This window comes from Ceratotherium simum, chromosome 9, assembly GCF_057802395.1.
Source record: "Ceratotherium simum simum isolate JZ-2026a chromosome 9, ASM5780239v1, whole genome shotgun sequence".
Lineage (NCBI taxonomy): Eukaryota > Metazoa > Chordata > Mammalia > Perissodactyla > Rhinocerotidae > Ceratotherium > Ceratotherium simum.
The window spans coordinates 59,738,153-59,764,850 of NC_141908.1; the positions used below are offsets into that span (position 1 = coordinate 59,738,153).

The 26,698-nt window shown below is 36.8% G+C and overlaps 1 long non-coding RNA gene across 1 annotated transcript in view; it reads left to right on the plus strand.

The window, feature by feature from the left end:
* Positions 1 to 12,468, plus strand: part of LOC147916315 (uncharacterized) — a 31,837-nt gene extending 19,369 nt beyond the window's left edge. The window contains exons 3-4 of the long non-coding RNA XR_015553232.1: positions 1,381 to 1,643; positions 11,546 to 12,468. This is a non-coding gene — a long non-coding RNA (uncharacterized LOC147916315). The remainder of the gene's footprint in view (positions 1 to 1,380; positions 1,644 to 11,545) is intronic.
* The last annotated feature ends 14,230 nt before the right edge of the window (positions 12,469 to 26,698 follow it).

The window sequence follows — 26,698 nt, forward strand, 5'->3', positions numbered from 1 at the left end:
GTTCATTGCAGCATTATTTACAGTAGCAAAGATATGGAAGCAACCTAAGTGTCCATTTACAGATGAATGGATAAAGAAGATGTGATGTATATATACAATGGAATATTAGCCATTAAAAAGAATGAAATCTTGCCATTTGCAGCAACATGGATAGACCTAGAGGTTATTATGCTAAGTGAAATAAGTCAGAGAAAGAAAAATATCATATGATTTCACTTATATGGGGAGTCTAAAAACAAAATAAGCAAATTAACAAAACAAAACAGAAACAGACAGGTAAAGAGAACAAACTAGTGGTTGCCAGAGGGGAGGGAGCTGAGAGGATGGGCAGAAGAGGTGAAGAAGATCAAGAGATAAAAGCTTCCAGTCATAAAATAAATAAGTCATGGGGATGTAATGTATAGCACAGGGAATATCGTCAATATTGTGATACCATTGTATGGTGACAGATGGTAACTAGACAACGTGATGATCATTTCATAATGTATAAAAATATCGAATGACTATATTGTATACCTGAAACTAACATAATATTATATGTCAATTATACTTCAATAAAAGATAAAATTAAAAAAAAACTACAAAATAACCCATATAAAAATGAATAAATGTTATTGCAGAACAGGTAAACAAAACAAAACAAAAAAAAACAAAATAGGGTTGTGCAAGGAACTAAATTTTTCAAGAGGCATTTTTTTCAATAATATTTTAGAAGCTAAGTTTTCCATTTTCTTAACTAGATGGGGATTTTTATTTTGCTGACCAATGCCAAACAAGGTAGAAGGCATGGGAAATTTTCTATTAAAGAAATACTTAGAAATTTTTTGAGTCTTTGCTTAGTTAAATTTGTTTAATCATTATTGGAACAAAGAAACCTTATTCATATTGCTGGTTGTCTTCCAAACCTGGCCAAGTAAAAGCATTTAGAACACTTCAAATAGAGCAAATAAAAATTGCAAATCTGTTTGTATTATGGCTATGAAAACTAAATGTGGCCAACAGTACTGGTTCAAAGATTATGTCTTCACAAGTCACAAAAACAGATTTTTCTGGGCCCAAATATTCCCAGTAACACACAAATGGACTGTGGTAAATAAACCATTAGAATCTTCTGTGCCCTTCTGTACAAGCCCAGTTTTATAAAATGCCACTAAAAGATGATTCTCATCATTCATTGTTGTATTCCATGGATCCCATATTCAGCCTCTCAATTTTTCTATCATTTTTCATAATTAATTTATTGCCTTTTCTGCCACAATGTTCTGCCCCATATTTTGACTCCCACTTCTTATTGTATGGTGGTGATAAAATACTGATGACTGAGAAAAAAACTGAAGGAAAATCAAATTGTGACTTGTAATATTATCTACCTATTTTTAGGAAGGAAGAAATTACTCAAGGAGGGTGAACTCAAGATGGCGGCGTAAGCAGACTCGGAACTCACCTCCTCCTGCGGACACAGCCAATTTACAAATACTTGCGGAAAAATTACCCCTGAGACAGAACTGAAAACTGGATAAGAGGAAGTCCTGCAACAACAGACAATCCTAATCGAGGTGGAAGAGGCAGAGACTCCCTTCTGGAGAGGAAAAACGCCGCCGTCACAAGCCGCCAGCTTCATGGCCACCGGGAGCAGCTCACAGGTACGCAGCCCTTCGTGGAGGTGCGGGGCCCTGGCCGGGGAGTGCCCCCGCTGTGGGCATTTTGTGGACCCAGCACAATCGAGACCAGCGGCATAATATCTGACTTTGCCTGCTACTAAAACATTGGGAAGCACCCCCAGAAAAGCTAGTTCACAAAGAAACTAAAACCGGCTCTTAAAGGGCCCGCACGCAAACTCACCCGTTTCAGAAAGCATCCTAAAATCACCAGAAAGAAATGTGTACAGTGCTGTGGTGAAAACAGACTCACCTAATAGGCCCTGTGTGCATCTCGGTGAGGGGTGAGACCTCTCCAGGGACTGGGACATTGGCGGCGGCCATTGTTGTGGCCTGGTGTGGGCGTGCTGGCACATACGCCATTGGAGTTCTCCCTGAGGCCTGCTAGCCCAGGATCTGCCCCACCTGCTAGAGCACCGATTTAATCCAGCTCAGCCAGGGCAGGCAGCCCACCCTAGAGACTGGCCCCACCCAACAACAAGCCCTCAGGCAACTTGTGGGCCTGCATAGATTGGTGACTGGATTCTCTGCAGCCTGGAAACTGAGCCGACTTTAGCGGGGCAGGGTGTGCACAAGGAGCGGGTGGAGAGTGTGGGGCGGTGGTGGAGTGTGTGGGGCTCCCGCCATGGAGAGACTGGGTCCGCTTGGGGAGGTCAGGGCGCTCACACGGGGCAGGACTGTGTTGACTGTGTGTGTGGACCTGTGGGCGGCAGGGCTTGTCAGCTGCAGAAGACTTGTGTTTCTCAAAGACCCACATAGGGGGTTCGCCCCACCTTCCAAAGCCTGAAACAATTGGGTGCTCCTGTGCCTGAGGCCAGCCCCACCCAGCTGCAATCCTCAGAGAGCTGACAAGAGACCTAAAGGCTGGAAGCTTATAGCAATTGTAAGGCCCTGAGCCTAACAACCTGCCACGCTGGGGGCTTACTCACTTAAAAGAAATACTGCAACACAAATGTGGTATTAGAACTTGCAGCCAACTGTGCTGGGGCTCCCCACACCTGATAAAGAGAATGAAGGGCCCACAACAACTATAAGCAGCTGAGCATAACAACAGCTGGCCAGGAGCATAAGTCGGCCTCCCTCGGCGCCTACAGGGAGAGCAAACAGGCTACAACAGAAGGACACATGTAGCCCACATAGGGGTCACCCCTGGAACATTGAGAACTGAGGGAAGCACACTGGAAGCCTCCTAAGACATCACTTACATAAGGTCACCTATCCAAGAGCAGGAGATGTAGCTGACCTACCTAATACATAGACACAAGCACAGGGAAAGAGGCAAAATGAGGAGGCAAAAGAATACATTCCATGTAAGGGAACAGGACAAAACCCCAGAAAAGGAACTAAGTGAAACAGAAATGAGCAACCTACCTGACAGAGAGTTCAAACTAAGAGTGTTAAGGATGCTCACTGATCTGGGGAGAAGAATAGATGAACTCAGTGAGAATGTCAACAGAGAAATGGAAGATATAAAAAAGAACCAATCAGAAATGAAGAATACAATACTGGAAATGAAAAATTCATTAGAGGGACTCAAAAGCAGAGTAGAGGATACAGAAGAACGGATCTGTGAGCTGGACGAAAGACTAGAAGAAATTACCCAAGGTGAACAGGTAAAAGAGAAAAGAATTAAAAAGACTGAGGACAGTCTAAGGGACCTCTGGGACAACATCAAGCGCACTAACATCCGTGTTATAGGTGTCTCGGAAGGAGTAGAGCGAGACAAGGGGGCAGAGAATCTATTTCAAGAAATAATAGATGAAAACTTCCCTAACCTAAGGAAGGAAACAGACATCCAGGTACAGGAAGCACAGAGAGCACCAAACAAGATAAACCCAAAGAGGCCCACACCAAGGCACATCATAATCAAAATGTCCAGAATTAAAGATAAAGAGAGAATCCTAAAAGCCGAAAGAGAATGTCAAGTTACATACAAAGGAAACCTCATAAGGCTATCAGCTGACTTCTCAGCAGAAACCTGACAGGCTAGAAGAGAATGGCACGATATATTTAAAGTGCTAAAAGGAAAAAACTTACAGCCAAGAATACTGTACCCGGCAAGGTTATCATTCAAAATGGAAGAAGAGATCAAAAATTTCCCAGACAAGCAAAAATTAAAGGAGTTTGTCACCAAGAAACCAGTGCTACAAGAAATGTCAAAGGGACTGATTTAAGGGGAAAAGAGAAGACCACAAATAGGAGAAATTATCTATTTCCATGATTAGAACGTAATGGATACAAATGCACAAAAAAGAGGTTAGATATGATATCAAAAACATAAAAGGAGGGAGGAGGGGACTTAAAGAGTACAGCTTTCAGACAGAGGTCAAACTAAAGTGACCATCAATTCTGTATAGAAGAAGAAAGGAACAAAGAAGGACTACTAAAACACTGAGAAAAAAAAAAGTTAAAAAATGGCAGTAAGTACATACTTATCAATAGCTACTTTAAACGTCAATGGACTAAATGCTCCAATTAAAAGGCATAGGGTGGCTGACTGGATAAAAAAACAAGACCCATATATACGCTGCATACAAGAGACACACTTCAGACCTAAAGACACTCACAAACTGAAAGTGAAGGGATGGAAAAAGATATTCCACGCAAATGGCAATGAAAAGAAAGCTGGGGTAGCAGTACTCATATCAGACAAAATAGACTTTAAAACTAAAACTGTAAAAAGAGACAAAGAAGGGCATTACATAATGATCAAGGGAACAATCCAACAAGAGGATATAACACTTGTAAATATCTACACACCCAATGTAGGTGCACCTAGATATATAAAGCAATTATTAACAGACATAAAAACAGAAATAGACAGTAACACAATAATAGTAGGGGACTTTAACACTCCACTTACACCAACGGATAGATTCATCCAAACAGAAGATCAATAAGGAAACATTGGCCTTAAACGACACACTAGAACAGATGGACCTAGTAGATATATACAGAGCATTCCATCCAAAAACCGAAGAATACACATTCTTTTCAAATGCACATGGAACATTCTCCAGGATTGATCACATATTAGGCCACAAAACAAGTCTCCATAAATTTAAGAAGATTGAAATAATACCAAGCATCTTTTCTGACCACAACGGTATGAAACTAGAAATCAACTATAGGAAGAAAATCAGAAAAGCCACAAATACGTGGAGATTAAACAAAATGCTACTGAACAACGACTGGGTCAATGAAGAAATCAAAGAAGAAATCAAAAAATACCTGGAGACAAATGAAAATGAAAATACGACATGCTGGAACTTATGGGATACAGCAAAAGCGGTTCTAAGAGGGAAGTTTATAGCAATACAGGCCTATCTCAACAAACAAGAAAAATCTCAAATAAACAATCTAACAATGCACCTAAAGGAACTGGAAAAAGAAGAACAAACAAAGCCCAAAATCAGTAGAAGAAGGGAAATAATAAAAATCAGAGCAGAAATAAATGAAATAGAGACCAAAAAAACAATAGAAAAAATTAATAAAACCAAGAGCTGGTTCTTTGAAAAGATCAACAAAATTGACAAAACTTTAGCTAGACTCACCAAGAAAAAAAGAGAGAAGGCACAAATAAGTAAAAGCAGAAATGAAAGAGGAGAAATGAAAGAGGAGAGGTTACAACAGACACCTCAGAAATACAAAAGATTATAAGAGAATACTATGAAAAGCTATATGCCAACCAATTCGACAATCTGGAAGAAATGGATAAATTCTTAGAATCATACAACCTTCCAAAACTGGATCAAGAAGAAGTAGAGAATTTGAATAGACCAATCACCAGTAAGGAGATCGAAACAGTAATCACAAACCTCCCCAAAAATAAAAGTCCAGGACCAGACGGCTTCCCTGGTGAATTCTACCAAACATTCAAAGAAGACTTAATACCTATCCTTCTCAAACTCTTCCAAAAAATTGAGGAGGGGGGGAAGCTCCCTAACTCATTCTACGAAGCTGACATTACCCTGATACCAAAACCAGACAAGGACAACACAAAAAAAGAAAATTACAGGCCAATATCACTGATAAACATCGATGCAAAAATCCTCAACAAAATACTAGCAAATTGCATACAACAATACGTTAAAAAGATTATACACCGTGATCAAGTGGGATTTATTCCAGGTATGCAGGGATGGTTTAACATTCGCAAATCAATCAACGTAATACACCACATTAATAAAATGAAGAATAAAAATCACATGATCATCTCAATAGATGCAGAGAAAGCATTTGACAAGATACAGCATCCATTTATGATAAAAACTCTGAATAAAATGGGTATAGAAGGAAAGTACCTCAACATAATAAAGACCATATATGAGAAACCCACAGTTAATATCATCCTCAATGGTGAAAAACTGAAAGCTATCCCTCTAAGAACAGGAACCAGACAAGGATGCCCACTGTCACCACTCCTATTTAACATAGTATTGGAAGTCCTAGCCAGAGCAATCAGGCAAGAGAAAGAAATAAAAGGGATCCAAATTGGAAAGGAAGAAGTGAAACTGTCACTATTTGCAGATGACATGATTTTATATATAGAAAACCCTAAAGAATCCACCAGAAAACTTTTAGAAGTAATAAACGAATATGGTAAAGTTGCAGGATACAAAATCAACATACAAAAATCAGTTACATTTCTGTACACTAACAACGAAGTAGCAGAAAGAGAAATTAAGAATACCATCCCATTTACAATTGCAACAAAAAGAATAAAATACCTAGGAATAAACTTAACCAAAGAGGTGAAAGATCTGTACACCGAAAACTATAAAACATTTCTGAAAGAAATTGAAGAAGACACAAAGAAATGGAAAGATATTCCGTGCTCTTGGATTGGAAGAATTAACATAGTTAAGATGTCCATACTTCCTAAAGCAATCTATAGATTCAATGCAATCCCTATCAAAGTTCCAACAACATTTTTCACAGAAATAGAACAAAGAATCCTAAAATTTATATGGAACAACAAAAGACCCCGAATAGCTAAAGGAATCCTGAGAAAAAAGAACAAAGCTGGAGGTATCACACTCCCTGATTTCAAAATATACTACAAAGCTATAGTAACCAAAACAGCATGGTACTGGCACAAAACAGACACACAGATCAATGGAATAGAATCGAAAGCCCAGAAATAAACCCACACATCTACGGACAGCTAACCTTTGACAAAGGAGCCAAGAACATACAATGGGGAAAAGAAAGTCTCTTCAACAATGGTGTTGGGAAAACTGGATAGCCACATGCAAAAAAATGAAAGTAGACCCTTACCTTACACCATACACAAAAATTAACTCCAAATGGATTAAAGACTTGAATGTAAGACCTGAAACTATGAAACTTCTAGAAGAAAACATAGGCAGTACGCTCTTCGACATCGGTCTTAGCAACATCTTTTCAAGCACCATGTCTGACCGGGCAAGAGAAACAATAGAAAAAATAAACAAATGGGACTACATCAAACTAAAAAGCTTCTGCACAGCAAAGGAAACCATCAACAAAACGAAAAGACAACCTAACAATTGGGAGAAGATATTTGCAAACCATACATCTGATAAGGGCTTAATCTCCAAAATATATAAAGAACTCGTGCATCTCAACAACAAAAAAACTACCAACCCAATTAAAAAATGGGCAAAAGACCTGAACAGACATTTCTCCAAAGAAGATATACAGATGGCCAACAGACACATGAAAAGATGTTCAAAATCACTAACTATCAGGGAAATGCAAATCAAAACTACAATGAGATATCACCTCACGCCCGTCAGAATGGCTATTATTAACAAGACAGGAAACAACATGTGTTGGAGAGGATGTGGAGAGAAGGGAACTCTCATACACTGCTGGTGGGAGTGCAAACTGGTGCAGCCACTATGGAAAACAGTATGGAGATTCCTCAAAAAATCAAGGATAGAACTACCATATGATCCAGCTATTCCACTGTTGGGTATTTATCCAAAGAACTTGAAAACACCAATTTGTAAAGGTACATGCACCCCTGTGTTCATTGCAGTGTTATTCACAATAGCCAAGACTTGGAAGCAACCTAAGTGCCCATCAAGGGACGAATGGATAAAGAAGATGTGGTATATATACACAATGGAGTACTACTCAGCCATAATAAACGATGAAATCCAGCCATTTGTGACAACATGGATGGACATTGAGAGTATAATGCAAAGTGAAATAAGTCAGAGGGAGAAGGTCAAATACCGTATGATTTCCTTCATTAAGTAGTAGATAATAACAACAATAAACAAACACATAGAGACAGAGATTGTATTGGTGGTTACCAGAGGGGAAGTGGGGAGGGAGGAGGGTGAAAGGGATAATTCGGCACATGTGTGTGGTGATGGGTTGTAATTAGTATTTTGGTGGTGAACATGATGTAATCTATGCAGAAATAGAAGTATAATGATGTACACCTGAAATTTTTACAATGTTATAAACCAATGTTACTACAATAAACAAAAAATTAAAAAAAAAAAAGAAATTACTCAAAACATCTGGGATTTTTTCTGGCCTCTTTGGTATTAGCTACATAATTGTTTTCTGTTTGTAACACACTAGAAACTGAACCATGAGACTCTCCAAGTTTTATTTAAGCTATTAAAAAGTTATCTTCTATATGATTTAATTTTTTCCAAATTACTGAAATTCCCTTATCAGTTGACTGCATTGACAAGCTAGAATATAAGCTTCTTGGGGAGAGGCACGTATCTGCTTTGTTCACTTCGTCTCCTCAGAGTCCAGTAAAATAACTAACACATGCATTTTTTAAAATGGAAGAAAAATAGAAATTTATGACAGAATATTTCAAAGTACAACATAACCTCATCATTTTTCATGATGGAGTGATGTCGTATATCAATCACTCTGAATATTGCACTTTTACTGTTCCTTTGTGTACTGCTGAATAATTTTAAGACTAAAATTTTTAAATGTTTTAAAATTTAAAATGTTTTAAAATATTTTAAAACAAAAATACTTTGTTTTCAAATTTGGGAAAACATTTCAGTAATTTTTCTATAGTTTAAGCTTGGCTTACCGAATATTCTTTCAATTTGCAATGGCAAAATGGCAGCTATGTATTCAACATTTTAAACAGATACAACTACTGTAACTTTCACACAAACTGTAGTGACATATATTGCCCAACTTATAGAGTTTGGGTGATTATACTGAGAGCGAAGTGAACCAAGCATGTGAACTGAGCTACAATCGCTTCATCCTGTAAAAGCCTTTGATAATAGGATCAGCCTGGTTCTGAGCTTATCTGGGCGATAGTTCAGACTCAAACACTGAGTAATCTGGCTCCCTTGTTATTGAAGAAATGGATGTATGATCAGACTAAGCATTTATGTGTGGATTGCATACGAGGGCTTATTAACTTGCAATATTCCTTCAGAAAAAAACATATGGATGTATATTAAGGACACTTGGGAAAAATGCCATTCTATTGTCCAGATGATATCTCAGCTGAAAAGAATTGGAACTGATGAAACAGGGCAAGTAGGACTCCGTTGATTTAGTAAGCTTCCATCATATCAGTTAAAAATATGATTTTTTGATCAAGTTATTGTCTTCCAAAGGTTTAAAGTCAGAAACTTTGTAATTGGTGCAGAGGGAACTTCTACCAGGAGTACAAAAATTCTTAGCAAAATAATCCTAACAATTGCTGAGAATTATTCAAGCCTTTCTGTCATCTGTCATTAATATATTTTTATAGGTATACTTAAAATGAATAAAACTTCCAACAAAGAAAAATTCATACATGTATTAACTTTAAAGCGAATAATCTAAAGTTAATCTCTATTAATTACGGAATATTTAGTTTTTCAGATACCTCCAATGTTTTGGAGATGTGATTCTACTAGATAAACTTTAGGAAATATTGTTACGCAGCTGAATTCTGGGCTTTGTTTTCTGTTAAATGGCAACAAAATATAATTGTCACAAACTCATTTCCTGGGATTATAAATGAACTGTGTTTGAATAGTGGTTCTCCTAGTACTAGCTTTGTGGTTATGGGTAAGTTACATAACTTCTCTACACCTCAGAATCCTCATCTTTAAAATAGAAAAAGTAATGGTACATGCTCAGTGTCATAGCGTTGTAAGAATTCATTTGGGTAATAGCTATAAAGCAGCTAGTGTAGACAGTGTTCAACTAAATATGGGCTATCAAGGTTATTGGTCACAGGACCATGGGAAATTATATAACTATTCATGCAAATAGACTGTGCAAAAACCTTGACAATAAAAAGTTCTGCTTTAGTCATTAACTCCAGCTAAAAGACACTTGAGCACAACCAGCTATGCTTTTGTTCTCTGACATGCTTGCTACTTAATTACCTAGGGACTGGAGTCAATGGGCTGATGTGCAAATACAAACCCTAATACTCTTAGTTAACAAAAAAAGTCTATAAAAATCTAGTGCTTATGTCATCATAATGATCATCATAATGGTCAAGATTTATTAAGAATTTATTATCTTCCAGGCACTACGCATGGGTAATATCATTCAATCTTCACAATAATCTTATGATACAGGTACTAGTATTGTTCTTTTTGTGGGTAAAAGAACTGAAGGTTAGAGAAGTTATGTAACTTGCTCCATGTCCTACACTTAGCAAGTGTTAGAGATGAAATTTAATCACCAAATATCTGACTTTAGCACCTATACTTTTACACGTTATACAGTGTTTCCAAATGTATGATACGCATACCATAGGATTTAAGATAATTTATGTGGTAGACAAACTTTTTAAAAAGTTGCTTATTTAAATGTGTATTTTAAAATTTTAACTTTTAATCAAATCTATAATTTCAAAATATTTTCACATGAGATGAGGCTAACATAATTAGCACAGTGGGCAACCTACATAGCCCACATGAATTTCATGGTGCTGCTATTAAAACTCTTAGTAGTTAAACTATTGGAATGTAAATATAGTATAGATTGTTTCATTGCTAAAATGGATTCTCATATACTGAATTTTTGTATCATTATGACATTCTTTTCAGTCATGCACCTACATATTATTTTAAATTGCAAAATATTCAATTATAAATTGCAACTGGAACTGTATACTCATTGATTTCCTTTTCTCTTGAACCTATCATGGATCTGTGCTTTATAAATAAGTCTTTCAGAGCATAATGCTGAAGATGCTGATGGAAATGTAGGTGCAATGGCGATTGCGATGAAATCAGTCATATGTTTTCAGAATAGTAGGAAGACCAAATGGATGAACCATCTGAAACCACCTGTTACTGTTGTAAAAACACCAGCTGCAAAGAAAACAAAAATATCACGAAAATATAATGAAAATTATTTGAAATTTGGATTTTAGTGGACTGACAATGAGCATCAACTTCTTCCATTAGGTGTAGTGTGTTTGGGGACACTCAATGTTCTGGCAAGAAGGCATTTTATCTCAAACATCAGTTTTGAAATGTACAAAGACTACCATGGGAAGTATTGAATTTTTTAAAGCAAAGCAGTAAGATATTCAAGCAACTCCAAAACATCAGCACGGGGTGGTAGGAGATGAAATTGCAAACGTTGCAGAGGCCTTGTTTATAGTATTGGGTTCAATTGCCAAGGTTAGAGCTGCTCAAATAATTGCCGACACCCCAATTACTGTTTGACTGCCAAACAGTCAAGTGGAGCTCTTTGGGACAAAGCAAGGGAAAAAAATCTGATGGGGCAGCTCTGTCAGATACAATAATTTATCAAACAATGACAGATACGGCCCAAATGTAGAGCAACATTTATTATGCTGAGTACAAAAAAGTCCATAATATTCCCTGGAGACTCTAAGATGAATTCCCTGATATTGGCAGCTCAGCTGATCTTTTGTTTTTTGACAGATATAAGTTGAAGAAAAGAGCCCAGGAAGACGTGTTGTTTGGCCAATCTCTATTAACGCTTACAACTAGAGAAGAGATTTTAAAATCATTGGTAACTTCGGATAAACAGTTACATGCAAGTGATGTATCGGGTTCTGGGCAGATGGTGCTAAGGCAGTGGTATCCAACAAGAATGACTGCTCCGTGTATTCAAGCTGCTGTACTGGAAACAAGATCTACTCACTGTTTTGTGCATCGGGGAAGCTCTCACTACCAGAGATGTTTTTAAAAAATTAAGGAAAGAACTTAATGAAGCTATAAAACGATTGATTAAGGACAAGCAAATTGAATTCTCTACTTTTTGTCAACTTTGTGAAAATATCAGCATTGATTACAAACAATGACTGTTTTCTGCAGTAACTTGAAGAAAAACTTCATGTCTTTGGTGATAAAATCTACACAATGAGTAAGAACATATGCATAATTTGCATTGGCTTTGCAAATCAGTGTATTAATGATATATTTTTTCTCTGAATAAACTAAACATATCTTTTCAAGGTAAGCAAACCTCCATTATTCTTCCACATAAAATTGAAAATGAAGGTAATGGTTGCAGATCTGAGTCTAAATCTGAAGTTCAAGTTACTTATGGAATTTTATTGCACCATGATGTATGAAAATGGCTCATATCATGTTATGCCTACTTCAGGATATTTGTAACAGTTGTTTGGGGGTTATTACATATGGCCAATATTTTATAAATTTTCCAGAGACACTTGAAAAATGGTGAATCACCTCTTTGTAGAGTATAGAACTCATGATATAACTATTAAATAAACTTTACTAATGATATTATTCATGTTCTCTACATCCTTATTCGCTTTTATATACTTCATCTTTTAAAGACTGAGAGAGCTATAGTAAAATTGCCCATTATTTTTCAGTTTTTTCTCGTTGTCTTTTTTAGTTTTGCTTCATAAATACTTCAATACTAACTTATTCAGCATTTTACTGTTATGACAATTATACTTGCATCATAGACTGTAGCTATCTCTATAACAAGTTAAACTTTTTGCTCCATAAATAAATAAATATTGTTCGACGTTTTCCTTTCATTCACTCTGAGTCGCTTTTGTTTTATTACATGTATCTCTTGTAGATCTTTTGTGTGTAGCTATAGGCTTTCAGTATTTGACCAAATTTTGGGAATCTATTTCAATAATGGATTTATCCTATTCATTTTTATTGTCATTATTTACAGACTGGGCTTTCCTCCCACTCCTTCTCTCTCTCTTTTACTTTGCTTTCGTCCTTTAATTTTATTTGCTTCTCACTGTTTCTTTGTTTTATTTTCCTTTAACTGTATTATCTGAGATTTATTTATTTTCTTTTATAGTAATTTTGAGGTATAAGGTTTGTATTTAGACAATCAACTGTTAAATATTTTTTGAAAACATCTTTAAATGTTTCTTTTCTAAGTTGTTACTTCAAAAATGAATCAACTGTGCTTGTGATTCCATGCCATTCCACCTTCTTAGACTAGTGATGCTATTTATTTCCACCTTTTTAAAAAATTTTACTTATTATCACTCTCTTCAACTGTATAATTCTTATCAGCTTTTAAGTATGTTCAAATCTCACCCATAAAAATGACTTTCTTTCCTTGACCACACATTTCTCTGTTGCAACAGCTTCATCGCCTCCTCTCTACCAGACTTCTCCAAAGAATTTTTGATATCAGCTGTATGCATTTCTTACCTCCCTGGGCTTCTGGCAAATCACTTCCCCCATTTTTTTCCTACCTCTTAGAGGCTGGTTATCAGTCTCTTTTATAACGTCATACTCCTCCACTAGGCCATGATATGTTGTGGTTCCTCAAGGCTTGGTCTTACATCCCTTATCTCCTCTCCCTGGGACATCATGCCAAGAGTTTCAAATGACACTATGTGCAGATGACTTGCAAATGCATATCTCCAGTTCCAGACTCCCCTGCTGAGACTCCAGATCCTTACTGCAACTGCCTCCTTGATATCTCTAGGACATGTTGAAAGGACGATAACAATGTGTCTATAACTGAATTCTTGATTGTGTTACCTGAACCAACTTATTCTCTTGTGCCCTGTACAAAGAGAGCCATGAGAAAGCCAAGAGTGAGTGATGGGAAGAGTGGTAGGAAGTGAGACTAGAGAGGTGGCCCGGGGACTGATCATGACCAGGCTTGGAGGTCATGGCAAGAACTTTGAATTTTACTTTGAGATGTAAAGCCATCTGAAACTTTTCAAGAGGGAGGTAATAAGATTTGTATTTTAAGGATTCCTGCATCAATGGAGAAGCTATGCAAGAGTGGAACAGGGACACCAGTTGGAAGCCTATTGCAGAGCTTCGGGTGATGGATAAAGAGGCTTGCAAGAGGATGGTAACAGTGGAAGAGATTAGATGTGGTCAGATTCTAATACTTTTTCAAAGTAGAGTAAGCAATATTTGTTGATGGGTTAGATGTAGAGTATAAGATAAAGAGAAGAGTCCAGGACAGTTCCTGGGTTCTTAGTGTCATTCTCTGATGAGGGGAACTTAGGCAGAAGGAGAGATGTGGGGAGGAACTGGAATCAAGAGTGAGTTAAAACCTGATGATCTGAGATGCTCATTAGACATAAGGTAAAGATGCTGAGTGGGCAGTGGGGTTCACAAGTTGAGTTCAGAGTGGAGGTCAGAGCTGCAGATATAAATTTAGAAATCATCAGCACATAGATGATGTTCAAAACCACCTAGGGGGTTAGAAATAGGGCCTTGGTTGCCTGGAAGTGATTACAAGCACTGAGAAAGTTCTTTCAGATTAGAGGGGGAGCCTATTTAGCCACACTCATTAAAGAACTCTAGAGCATCATGGTAAGAGAGGCAGGTGAATGTGCCCATCATAAGCTCAACCTGGAGTTTGTGCCACAGGAGTTTCTGGGGCCACAGCAAGTCTCTCAGCAACAAATCTTACTGTTCTGTTAAAGGTCACCTTCCAAGGCTTAATTCAAGCCTCATTTGCTCATGAAGTTGTTCCAGTCACTATCACTCCGCTTGTTCCCTGTAGAACTCCCTCTTACACCCTGTAAATGCCCCAAATGTAACAATCATCACATTTTATTCCACTCATTTCTTTACACGTCTTTCTCTCCTACTAGATTTTGAGCTGGTGGAGAGCTAGGATACCACGTCTAATTAATATTGATGCCTCCACACAGTTCCAGGTACATAAAAGATGCTTAATAATATTTTGTTATATTCAGGGATGATATTCAAAATCTTCAACAGCCATACTGAAGAAGAAATGACCAATCTGAACGGAGGTTCAACTGATCATAAAGAACACCATACTGTATATACCAGCTGAATTTCAGCTCATCAAAATTTGATTTATTTTCATTTCATACCTTATTTCTTTATTCTTTTGATCTTTGTGGATCTGGTAAAATAATATATAACCAAATGACTTTACAGTTAAATATATAGCTCTTTTCAAAACTCTGTTTTCTAAAACAGTGCTGGTCTACACTCCCACCATGCCAAGTTCCATGATAAAATCTTACCAGACCTTCATATTAACACATCTTCCAAATTACTTAAAAGAGAACTGCTTTTTGACCTTCTGAATTGATGGTTTTGACACTCCCCATGTAGTTCTATATCATATGAAGTGCTGACGCACCAACTGGGTCACTGAGAACAGTGAAATTATCAGGTTTTTATTGAGGGATTCTTTATACAGCAGCCAGAACTATTTTAACGCTTAATATATGTTAAGTAAAAATCCACTGGCTGTCAATTTATGTCCCATGTTATGCAAGGCTAGGAACCAATCTGCAAGACCAAAGCAACCATGGATGTAGGTAGGAAAAGAGGTAAACTGCTCAAAGAAGATGCTTGTTTTTGATTTTGTGATGCTCTTCTTCTGAAAACTCTTAACTAAATAAGAGTTAAGTTGAAACAAAAGTAATGTATGGTATTTTCTGTGATCCCCAATGAAAGTATATATAGTATAGGTTTTAGCCATCATATTATGAGACAGTGCCTTTTAGAATTTCAGCATGTAGGACCACATATCATCTCAAACGCTACATAATCTGTAGAAAGTATTTACAACAATCCAATGCTCCCTAGAATAAAAGAGAGCATTTAATGTGGCAGACCATGATGGAGGGGAGGTAATAAAAGAGAAGGCACAGCTTGAAGTGCAGTATAACTGGGTGACTTACACCTCCCTGCTGAAGGCAGCAGACTTGCAGTTATGGAACTGCTAATCTGTTCTACTGTTTTTTAATCAGATGTTGGCATTATCTGCCACTAATTGCTTTTTCATTTCCACTTGTAATTATTCCATTGCATGTTTGTAGTGAGAAGCTGAAAATGAGGCAGATCACTGAGAAAGAATTAATTGTTAATGAATAATCATCAGTAGGAAGCCAATTTCATTATCTTCAAAGAGGTAGCCAGAGATTAACCACTAGCTGTGGTTCTCTTACTTTTGTGCATGACTGTAAAGTAATCACAAATAATCACGCCCGTCAACTTCATCAATTATTTTCTATTATGTGGATTGATACCCATTTTTGTCTTTGTTGTTTAACGATAATGGCGGTATTCATGCTGGGGAGTGCTAATTGGAAGGTGTTACATTCAATGGGCTCTAGGCCTAATTATTAGAGCATCTTCTTCATTAACACATGATCCTATAAGGGTTGCATGGTGGGAGTTACTAATTTTTCCAAGTTACAAGAATGTCATATTAGGAAACTTTTGCACATCCTTATGCCAAGTAACACACAGAAAATCTTATATCTGTTGTGTAGCTATCAACAAAGACTTTCTGTTTAAATAAATAAAATAGGATGTTTTAACCTAATATGAGTCTTTGAACGAGAAGCCGCTCCTGCTCTAGAAACTGGGCAGACCCCAGGATTGTTGATGAGCTTTCACTTATGCTTTGTTTCTGCCATTTACCATTTCAGAACTGCTCGAATAGCCCCCTGGGATTATTACAGCTTTCAGTGGAGCTTTGCCAGCTATTAATTGAAAGATCATGAGATGAATTTGAACGTCAGCATGGGAGAGTCCTAACGTCTGTTGCATTGGTGGTCCTGATGCTCTAGAATTCTTTAATGAGTGTGGCTAAATAGGCTCCCCCTCTAATCTGAAAGAACTTCCTTAGTGCTTGTAATCACCCTCGGGCAACCGAAGTCCTATTTCTAACCAGACCTACAAATAAAGATAGACATATCATGTAGGTGTCTCAAGCATATTGATCTAGCATGTTTTTGAAACATCTCTAGGGAGGAAACTTGCAAAAGAGAGAAAAATAGGGTGTAGTTAAAAGAATGTGGGTTTTGGTGTTAATCCTACCCATTTTGTTAGCTATGTGAGCTAGTGTAAATTATTTAACCTCTTGAAACCTCAGTTTCCCTCATTAGGTTGTTATAAAGATGAAAGAGATATTATATATAAAGTGCTAAACTCAAGGTCTGGCACCTAATCAGTGCTTGCGTTGGTTAGGAGCTGATCATGAAGGACATTAACTATCTGAGTAATAGGTTGTTTTCTGGAAATGAAATGAAAGTTTCCGAGAATATTAGGTAAGTAACCCCAAGTTCTGCACCAGGCAAATCCTGAAAAGTCAATGACTTAGTCAAAGAGAGTTTATTTCTTGCACAGGAAAAGTCAACTTCGAAGTGGTCCTATCTTTCCTCTATCAAGTGAGTTGAGCATCCACGCTCCCTCCATCTGATGATGCTGCCATCCGAAGACATGGCTTCCAAGATCATCAAAGAAGGGAAACAGAGAGATGGCAGAGGCATACTGGCTCTCATGTTCCATCACCAGAAGTGATGTATTGTGTCAATTCATAGTTCTATATGACAGAATTTATGGTTCCAATCTGGTGGCTGGGAAATGTGGTCCTTCTGTGTGTCTGGGAAGAAGACATGGTGTGCAAAGAGTGAAATAATCAGGAGATTTGTTTTAGAAAGATTATACTGAGAATACGTACAGATGGTTGGAAGCAAGGAAAAGACTAGAATCCAGAATGCACACTAGAAGAGTATTATAATCACAGAAGGAAAGAGATCATGGAAGCTTGAGAATAGTTTAGAAACTGTGATAACTAATGTCAGACAAGAGAAAGGAGTCAAAAAGATAAAATTCCAAGCTTAAATGGTAGTTCCATGGAGACATATTAGCAGTGTATGAGGAAGATTAGATTTAGAGGATGAGAATGGGGAAAGCATGTCAGGTGGTGTTCAAACTAGACTAGGTTATAGCTGGTAGCCACCGTTATGATCAGGGGAGGAATAACCATAGTGAAGAAGAAAATATACCTACGAGACACCTGGACATTCCACTGTCTGGGAGAGAGGTTCTAATGTCTTCTAATCTTTCTTGGTAGAGTCACTGTAAGAGGTACAAAGCCTCTAGGCAGATAAAGAGGGTCTCTGAATTGTTGCTTGGTGAAAATCTTACTTAAAACTTTTCTCTTGAAAACGATAATACGATCATTCTTTACACAATGAACCCTTACCCAGGCACAAAATAACTTTGCCTTTCAAGGACAATAACACTAAGCTCCTGATTTATCTATTGTTAAATGAGAGGTTGGAAGGAGATGGTGAGAACTAGGGTAAAGGTTATACATAGTTATATACACCCTATATATACATCTATATACACAGATACACCCACATCTTCAGTGTTTGTACATGTGAGAAAAATGATTACCGTGGGATGAACCTAATAGGTTTGTTAACTTGTTAATAGATGACATTATTCTGGCATTTGGACATTGGATTATTCCTAGATGGTCAGCTGTAAACTGATGCTATAGCACGAAATACTTTTTTCTGAATAAGTCATAATAACAAAGACCTCTTGTATATATACCTTATTTGTCTGACTTGCCACACGTCTGGCTTGTCTTCCTTGTATATATCATGTCACAGGGCATTGACTATGCATTTCAAGATCCTGATCTTATTATGATGTAGGTGTTAGAGCTGGTTTACTGATGCTTGGCTGCTGTTTCCAAAAGTGTTGCCTCCCACACCCTTCTCAGCCACTTGACTAATGCCTTTGATGAGCAAGGCACCCTACTCTTTCATCTCCAACCCCACCCTTCCGCTCCACCGTGGCTACCACCATGTCATCATTGCAAAGTTAGAAGCTGAAGATTTTATTTTTATTTCTTTTCATGGAACGAGGGATATTCAAGCTGGAAATAGTACAATCGAGACAGTTACCAACGTTCAGTAGCAACTCCATTCTGTTAGAGGCTAGACAAGAGAGTATTCTGTGTTTGATATCAAATACGAGCCCTTTGAGTAAAAAGGCATCCTGAAGTAGGGCGTGGGGAGTGTCCCAGTCTTAAAAGACATTCTCTTCAAGACTCAGAGGTAGGAATCAAATCCAACGTGATTTATTTATTGGTATTTAATATTTGTGTATAATAATAATGTTACCATAAATTTTAACACTTGCGGCACTTTATTCATTAATTTAGGTGTCTGGTATTGTTACAAGGATATAAAAATGCAGATACAGTTCTTCCCTTCCAAAATTTAAACTCATATATATTATCTCTTAATGATGGCCCTATTTCGGAGTGTTTCATGGCTGAGCAAGAGAAATCCACAATAGAGATTTTAGAGGACTCTTAGTGTTTTCAGGGATAAAGGTAGTTTAAAAACTAAATAATGTGATCAAATATTATGAAATTTTCTGAGCTTATAGTTCTGAACTTCAGGATAAAAATGACTAATTACATTGCTTTTTAAAAGAGATTAGTGATAAAAGTAGGTGGGGCTACAACATATGAAAATAAATCTTGGTACAATTAAGGAAACTACTAAAATGTCTGTAGGAGCTTTCATTCTATCAATCAACTCAGCCATCATATATATAACCTTTCTAACACTTCATACATTTTCAGTACTTTGTTCAAGAGATAAGAGCATATTATATAACACCAGGCTCATATCCTGTGCATTTCCAGGGGAAGAATTAGATTCTGAATCAAACATAAAAATTAGCAAAGAGTCTCAGGAATGAAGCCATAACAGAGACTGTGCTCAAGTGAAAACTTTATCCCTACAATGCTATTCTCCCATTTTGTCATCTCATATCAATTTTAATATCTTATGTCTCATCAGAGAGCAGTTATACTCTGACATGTTCCCTCCTGGTGCAAGATTGCAGCTACTAAAATATAAATCACTGCAGAAAATTGCTGGAGTTAGAGCCAATTCTTCTAATCGAAAACAACAGCAATGTTAATTTCAGCTTGAGAATGATGGCTTTTGTATGGTGATATAATGGTACAGAGTATAATGATGTCAACTACCACAATAAAATATGCTTCAAATGGGCTACCTTTTTTACATTTAGACTAGGGTGACTTCTGTCACATTTCTTTTTCTGGCATGGAAACTGACAATCTATTAAATAAATATTAATCCCTAGAAGTCATGAACGCAGGCTCAACCATATCAGGATTTTAAATAACTTCATTAATTGCTTAACTACATTTCCCCTAAATTCCTAAGGGATCCTTTGATGCTAGTCACTCTAATGAGTTACCAAGTGATTCATGACTTCAACCGGTTATCACGCAAAATACATTTCCAGTTGGAAATCTTTACAGATGGTTTTGCCAGAAAGTAAGTAACCACTCTAGATTCTAAAGAGGGCAAATTCCGTTTATGCAGCGTTTGAAGAAAAATTATTTGGCTTTCTTAGTTTTTTTTTTAAATTTTTGTACTCTGAAATGGTATAATGTGTCCAAGAATTCAATTTGGGCAATATGTGATCAAATGAGGGATTCTGTTTGAATGGTAAAAGATGATCTGAATTATCTGTGGGTGAATCATCCATGACAATAGCAGTAGCTATTGTTAGTCCTTTCTTTCTTATAAGCTTTCATATCAAAGTAGTCATTGAAAACACAGCATGTTTTTTAATTAATCTAGAAAAGACAGAAATGAGAAGGTAACTATTTTTCAAAGCAAGAATAAACGATTTTTAGAAATCTATTTTTCAAAAACTATGTTTCTGTTTCTCTCCACTTGAATGGTAATCAAGCATTGAGTATTCTTTATTTTTAATGAAATTGATTTTTATCATACTCACACATATACATAATTGTATGAAGTACTGTAAAGCTAATAAGAATAAGTATCATTCCTGGAGAAGCCTTTCTGGTAGCCCTCCATTCTCTGTTGTATTCTAGACTGGCTACTCTCTAGGAGTGGTGCGGAGTCACCATCTTAGGATTTCCATATGGAATCACCCATTTCCACTGTTCTGAAAGCTAAATTGAGAAAGAGGGCTAAAAGAAAGCACGTCTTTCTTTTAACTGTCTTTTATAGGAAGATATCTTTGAGTTTGAGGCCTCGTTAGAGATTAAACCTTCTGTTTCCTGGAAAGATAATTGAGAGGTGGTTGCTTAGCTCTAACAATCCTCTTGTTTGTAGCCCTTCTTCTTATGCCCACCTTCAGTACCTCTCGCCTCCAATTCCCTAACCTTTTTGGGGATCTGTGGCATGAATCAATTCACTTTCCGGGGGCCTACAGATTTCAACATCCTCAAATTTGTTGACATTGGCTTCTCTCTTTTTTTTTTGTCTTTGTGGATGATGATGTTGATGATTATCATTTTAGGAGAGTTAAGGAATAGAACAGTGATAACAGATTTGTTGAGTCTGCAATGTTAATTAGATGTTGACAATTGTCAAGTCTTGTCTTTTTGTTAGGGATCTGGGGAGTCAACAAATAGTAGGTCTAATTTGAGCAGAAATATTTCCAATCTATACAATTGAAGTGCCTAAATTTCTTTTTAAATGTTTCCATCATATGGCTCCTCAGAGCCATAGAGATTCCACAGAACTTGCCTGGGGCACTGGCACATAGAGAAAGGAGGAAAAAACAGCTGTTAGTGGGTAGGACTTTGGGCTGCCAACCATCTCCTACCCATAACCTAAGTAGGTCTGTTTTTACCTCTTTCAGATGTTATATTTTATATATGATTTTAATTGAACAAAGAGTTTCAAAGGTATAAAACGTCTGAGCCCAGTTAAAGTCAAACTATAGTTAAATGTGGACTGTCCAGGTCTCTTGAGAACGAGTAGCTGAGTTTTACGAGATCTGATGCTTCATCACCCTTTATGTGCTGAAATGTTTGCTTTGTTTTTTCTCTGCTATCACTTACATATCGGCTCTAGAGTAGGCTTCTGTGTCAGCGCGTGGTCACATTCACTGTAGAGGCTCTTTGTACCTTAAGGAGGTGTTGAATCGGTATTGACACAAAGTAGGGGCGGAACCCCTCACATTGCACAGCTGCTCTAATTTGTGGCTTTCATTTTCTCCTTCTTTTTACTCTTTCTCTTGTATTCTTCACTTTCATAATAACTTATCCAGAAGTTCATTCTTTTTGCACTAACTGTCCAGCACATTCAGCTATTGTAATCAACTAATTCTTTTATTCCATCTGGTAAACTGTCAGTTAGTCCATATTCCCTATAATCATCAGGTAAATGTTGCTGTTCATTCTGTGCTCACTTAAATACCAAAGAGTTCATTTTGCTGGGCACAGAGCCATTTCAAAACTTCATATTTTTAGAAACCTGGATTTTTTTCTTATCAGAAGATAATTGGTGATATGGGAAAATAATTGATATAGGTTCTTTATTTCGTAGAGAACCGAACCAGAGCTAGGTAAACACCTAATTTATTTCACAATGGAGGACATCTCCCATGCCCTTCTTACTCTTGTTGCAAGTGTTGTCACTGAAGAGAAAATAAGCAGTTCCCACTCATAAGCCATTTCTTTGTCCCTCCCTGGCCAACTTCAGAGGCTGTCTGTATCTCTTAACTTTGAAAGGTAAGGAATTTATTCCTAACTCAGTTGTTGGCTAGCGCTTTTAAATCACATGTTTAAAATACGTGATTTCTCAAATATGGAAAGCTTATTAGTGGATGCATCCCATTTTATAAAAAAGTCCAATATATGAAATGTTTTAAGGCCACCTAATTTTTTCAAAAGAAGATCTGTAGGCCTTGGAATAAGACCAAATTTTGAATTATTCGAGATTCAAGGCATGAATTAGGCTTTGCTAAGAGGTCCTCTTGATGCATGTATGTACTCTAGGGGAGAAGCGTATATACCGGTTGATCATGTCCCTAAATGCTATAATATAGTCAAGTGATTCTTGATTCTTGATGTTTTTCTGTTCAGAAGCATATAAGTTATAAGAGAAAATTGTATGATATTGAAAGGAGATACTTCCAAACAAGCAGGGTGTTTATTGACATTATATAACATTTTACCCATAGGTTTTTAATTCCTAAACTACCTTACCCCTATAAAACATATATTGCTAGGTAGAAGTTCTAGAATGTGCTTTCTTTTTTTCCCAAACACCATAATGAATTCCTCCATGAGTCAAGAACTCTGCCATGCCAGCAGATAAGACTTGCTCAGATAACACCGACATTCTTGCTGCTATGGCAACTATTTTCTATGCTATATCAGATTTAGTAGTGACTCAAGGTGACCATTTGGTTTCAGTGCCCTTCCTTTTGCTTGTTATATCTTTCGTTTGGGATAGAAGATATGGATTTTTTTTTTTTTCAGATAGCATGGATATTAATAGACTAAATCCTTTACTAGAACCCAAGTCACAAAGCACTATTTTCTTGATCAGATAGCACAAATAAAAAAAAAGAAAGAAAGAAAAAGAAAACACAAGAATCTTGCAGGTATCAGGAAAGTATGCAAGTGGAGTGACTCTAAAATGAGCCAGTTTGAACTATACCACCAGTCATATTTATAGCCAATGCCAAAACACAATTCAAATTCTGATTACAACATTCTCATACAGGTCTGATAACATCATATTGTGGCTTCGCCTGAGCACATTAACTGTTTGCAACTGATGTGTGATGGTTGAGGAAAGTCATACATTTTGGTTTTCATGGTTTATGAGTTTGGTGGTGCTTTTGCAACTGGGAAAATATGTTGTGGTCTCACCACCCAAAAAAAACACTCGTTCATTCACACCCTGGACAAAAACAGCTGAAGTGTTCTAACGTCTGGGTGACTAAGCATTTTGAAGGATAAATGGCCTTTTCTCATAAATTTTTAAAAGGACTAAGGTTAAATAAATAGAAAATAGGGGGAATAAGGTCAAACAAATTAAATAAAGATTTATTTTTAGAGTAAGATTTCATCATCTATTCTAATAATATAGATTGATGCTAAAGGATTTGACAAAAAGTATAAAGAAAATAGAATTGCTTTTGAAGCCAAATTATTAGATGAGAAAGTTCAGAATATGGACTTCGTAGTCATTTAGCAAATATTGATTAAGTACTCAAATAATTCATAGGATTTTCCAAAGTACTTGGGTACTTTGAACTAACTAAGCATAATCTCTGTCCTCGGATAGAAGGACATGGTGGTAAATAACAGAAAACAATATGAACATAAACAGATAATTACAATAATTGCATAGCTAGGTAGAAAGGAAACAAAGTCATGGGTAAAGCTGAATAAAGAAAAAAGAGGGCAATTTTCAGGAATATAAAACTTGATTCTGCCTAAAACTCAGATAAGTGGCTGATTTCTTTCATGAGCGCAAAAAGGAAGAAGAAGAAAAGGAGCCGTGAATCACCATTTTTGCAATAGGAAGGTTTTGCTTCCAATGTCTTCTGTATCCATTTCTGTTAATAAAAATATGCCAAGAAACTTAAGAAGAAAATAATTTGTAAAGCAAGAAGCTTAAAGGTCTTTAACATTATAAGAATTACAGTTCAGAATATAAGAAACATTTAACTTAAAAAAATAAGGCCTTGAAACATCAGATGACTGGCATTTTTATAGTATGACTCTCCAAAAATGTATTCATCATCTTCCCTTCCAATATGCTCCCTCTCCAGTATGTCCTAGCTCTAATAATTAGCATCACCATCATACAAGTTGCCGAAGTCAGAAATATGGGCGTTGTTCCTGCTTATCGCCATTCTTTCAGGCTTAATGCCTAATCAGTCCCTGAATTTTATACTTTTACAAGAGTTTGTTGACTCCTTCGCTTTTCCCTGTTCCCGCTACACTACCTCTATGAGTCCTTCCATTAATTTGGCCCCCACCTTCTCCTACATATTGAAGCCAATGTAATTTTCCCGAAGCACAAATCAGAACAGATCATTCCTAGTTTAAAACGCTTCAGTGACTTCCCATTATCCAAGGGTAAAGTCTAAAATTCGTAGGATGGTTTACCAAGCCCAACTTAACCTGGATCCTGTTTGTCTCTCCAGCCTCACCCATTGCAACTCTGTGTGTTCCAGCTGTCCTGCAGCCTTGACTGTAGAAACACTGGGAATGCACTGGGGCACCATTTGTGTATGGGATCTCAAACAAACTCCTACCTTTGCGTTGAATGTTCTTCCCTCCCATCTTCCCACAATCGACTATCACCTGCCCTTTCCAGTGTACTCATAATTACCCACCAGATCCTCAGTTAGAATTTCCATAATAAAAACTCTCTTGCCGCCTATCCTTAAGTCTGTGGTGGGGGTGAGTTACTATAGTAGGTGCCCCTTCTATTGTCATTACGTGTTTGCTTGTAAATCTCACTATGTTGCAAGTTCTTTGTTGAGAGTAGGGACAATGTTTTATTTACCATTAGATTATATCCCCAACATGTAGTACGATGTCTGCCACTCAGTGAATATCTGTTAGAGGAATTAATTAATAAACATTTTATATGTTCTTCTACAAAGTTTTGTTAAAAAGGAAGCAAGAACTATACTAATGTCAAGAGACAAAATTAAACTTCCCTAATGCTAGTTGTAGATAGTTCTTGGGTATTATTCATACTGGGCTTTCTTTACTAAAAAAACTGTAACCTAGGAAACTAAAAATGACGAGAATTGAAAAGAGTTTGTTAAGTCCATACTATCTGTCAGGCATGGTGTTAAATTCTTTACAAATATTGTCTTATTTAATTTTAGTTACTTTATCCAAAAACATAGCAATCATCCACCCACTATTTTTTCAGCTTTATTGGGGTATAATTGACAAATAAAATGGTAAGATATTTAAAGTGTACATCATGATGATTTGATAAATGTGTACATTGTGAAAGGATTCTTCTCATCTAGTTAATTAACACATCCACTACCTCACGTATTTACCCTTTTGTGTGTGTGTGAGAACATTTGAGTTCTACTCTTTTAGCAAATTTCATTTATACAATACAGTGTTATCAACTATAGTCACCATGCTATACATTAGATCCTCAGACCCTATTCATCTTGTAGCTGAGTTTATACTCTGTTACCAACCTCTCTCTATTTCTCCACCCCCCAGACCCTGGCAACCACTTTCCCACCCTCTGTTTCTGTGAGTTCAATTTTTTTTTCTTTTTTTTTTTAGATTCCACATGTAAGTGACACAATGCAGTGTTTGTCATTCTCTGTCTGGCTTATTTCACTTATATAATGCCCTCCAGTTTCATCCATGTTGTCACAAGCCAGGATTTCCTTCTTTTTTAAGGCTGAATAATACCCCATTGTATACATGCCGTATTTTCTTTATCCATTCATCTGCCAATGGACACTTAGGTTGTTTCCATACCTTGACTATTGTGAATAATGCTAAAATGAATATGAGAGTTCATATCTCTTCGAGATAATGGTTTGCTTTGGATATATACCCAGAAGTGGGATGGCTGGATCATATGGTAGTTCTATTTTTAATTTCTTGAGGAATCTCCATAGTGTTTTCCATAGAGGCTGTACTAGTTTACATTCCCACCAACAGTGCACAAGGGTTCTCTTTTCTTCACGTCCTTGTGAGCATTTGTTATCTCTTGTCTTTTTGGTAATAGCCATCCTAACAGGTGTGAAGATGTGGTTTTGATTTGCATTTCCCTGATAATTAGTGATATTGGGTACCTCTTCATGTACCTGTTGGCCCTTTGTATGTTTTCTTTGGAAAAATTTCTGTTCAGGTCCTTTGCCCATTTTTAACTGGGTTATTTGTTTTTTTGCTATTGAGTTGTGTAAGTTCCTTGTATGTTCTGGATATTAACCCCTTATTGGATACGTGGTTTTCAAATATTTTCTCTCACTCCATAGGTTGCCTTT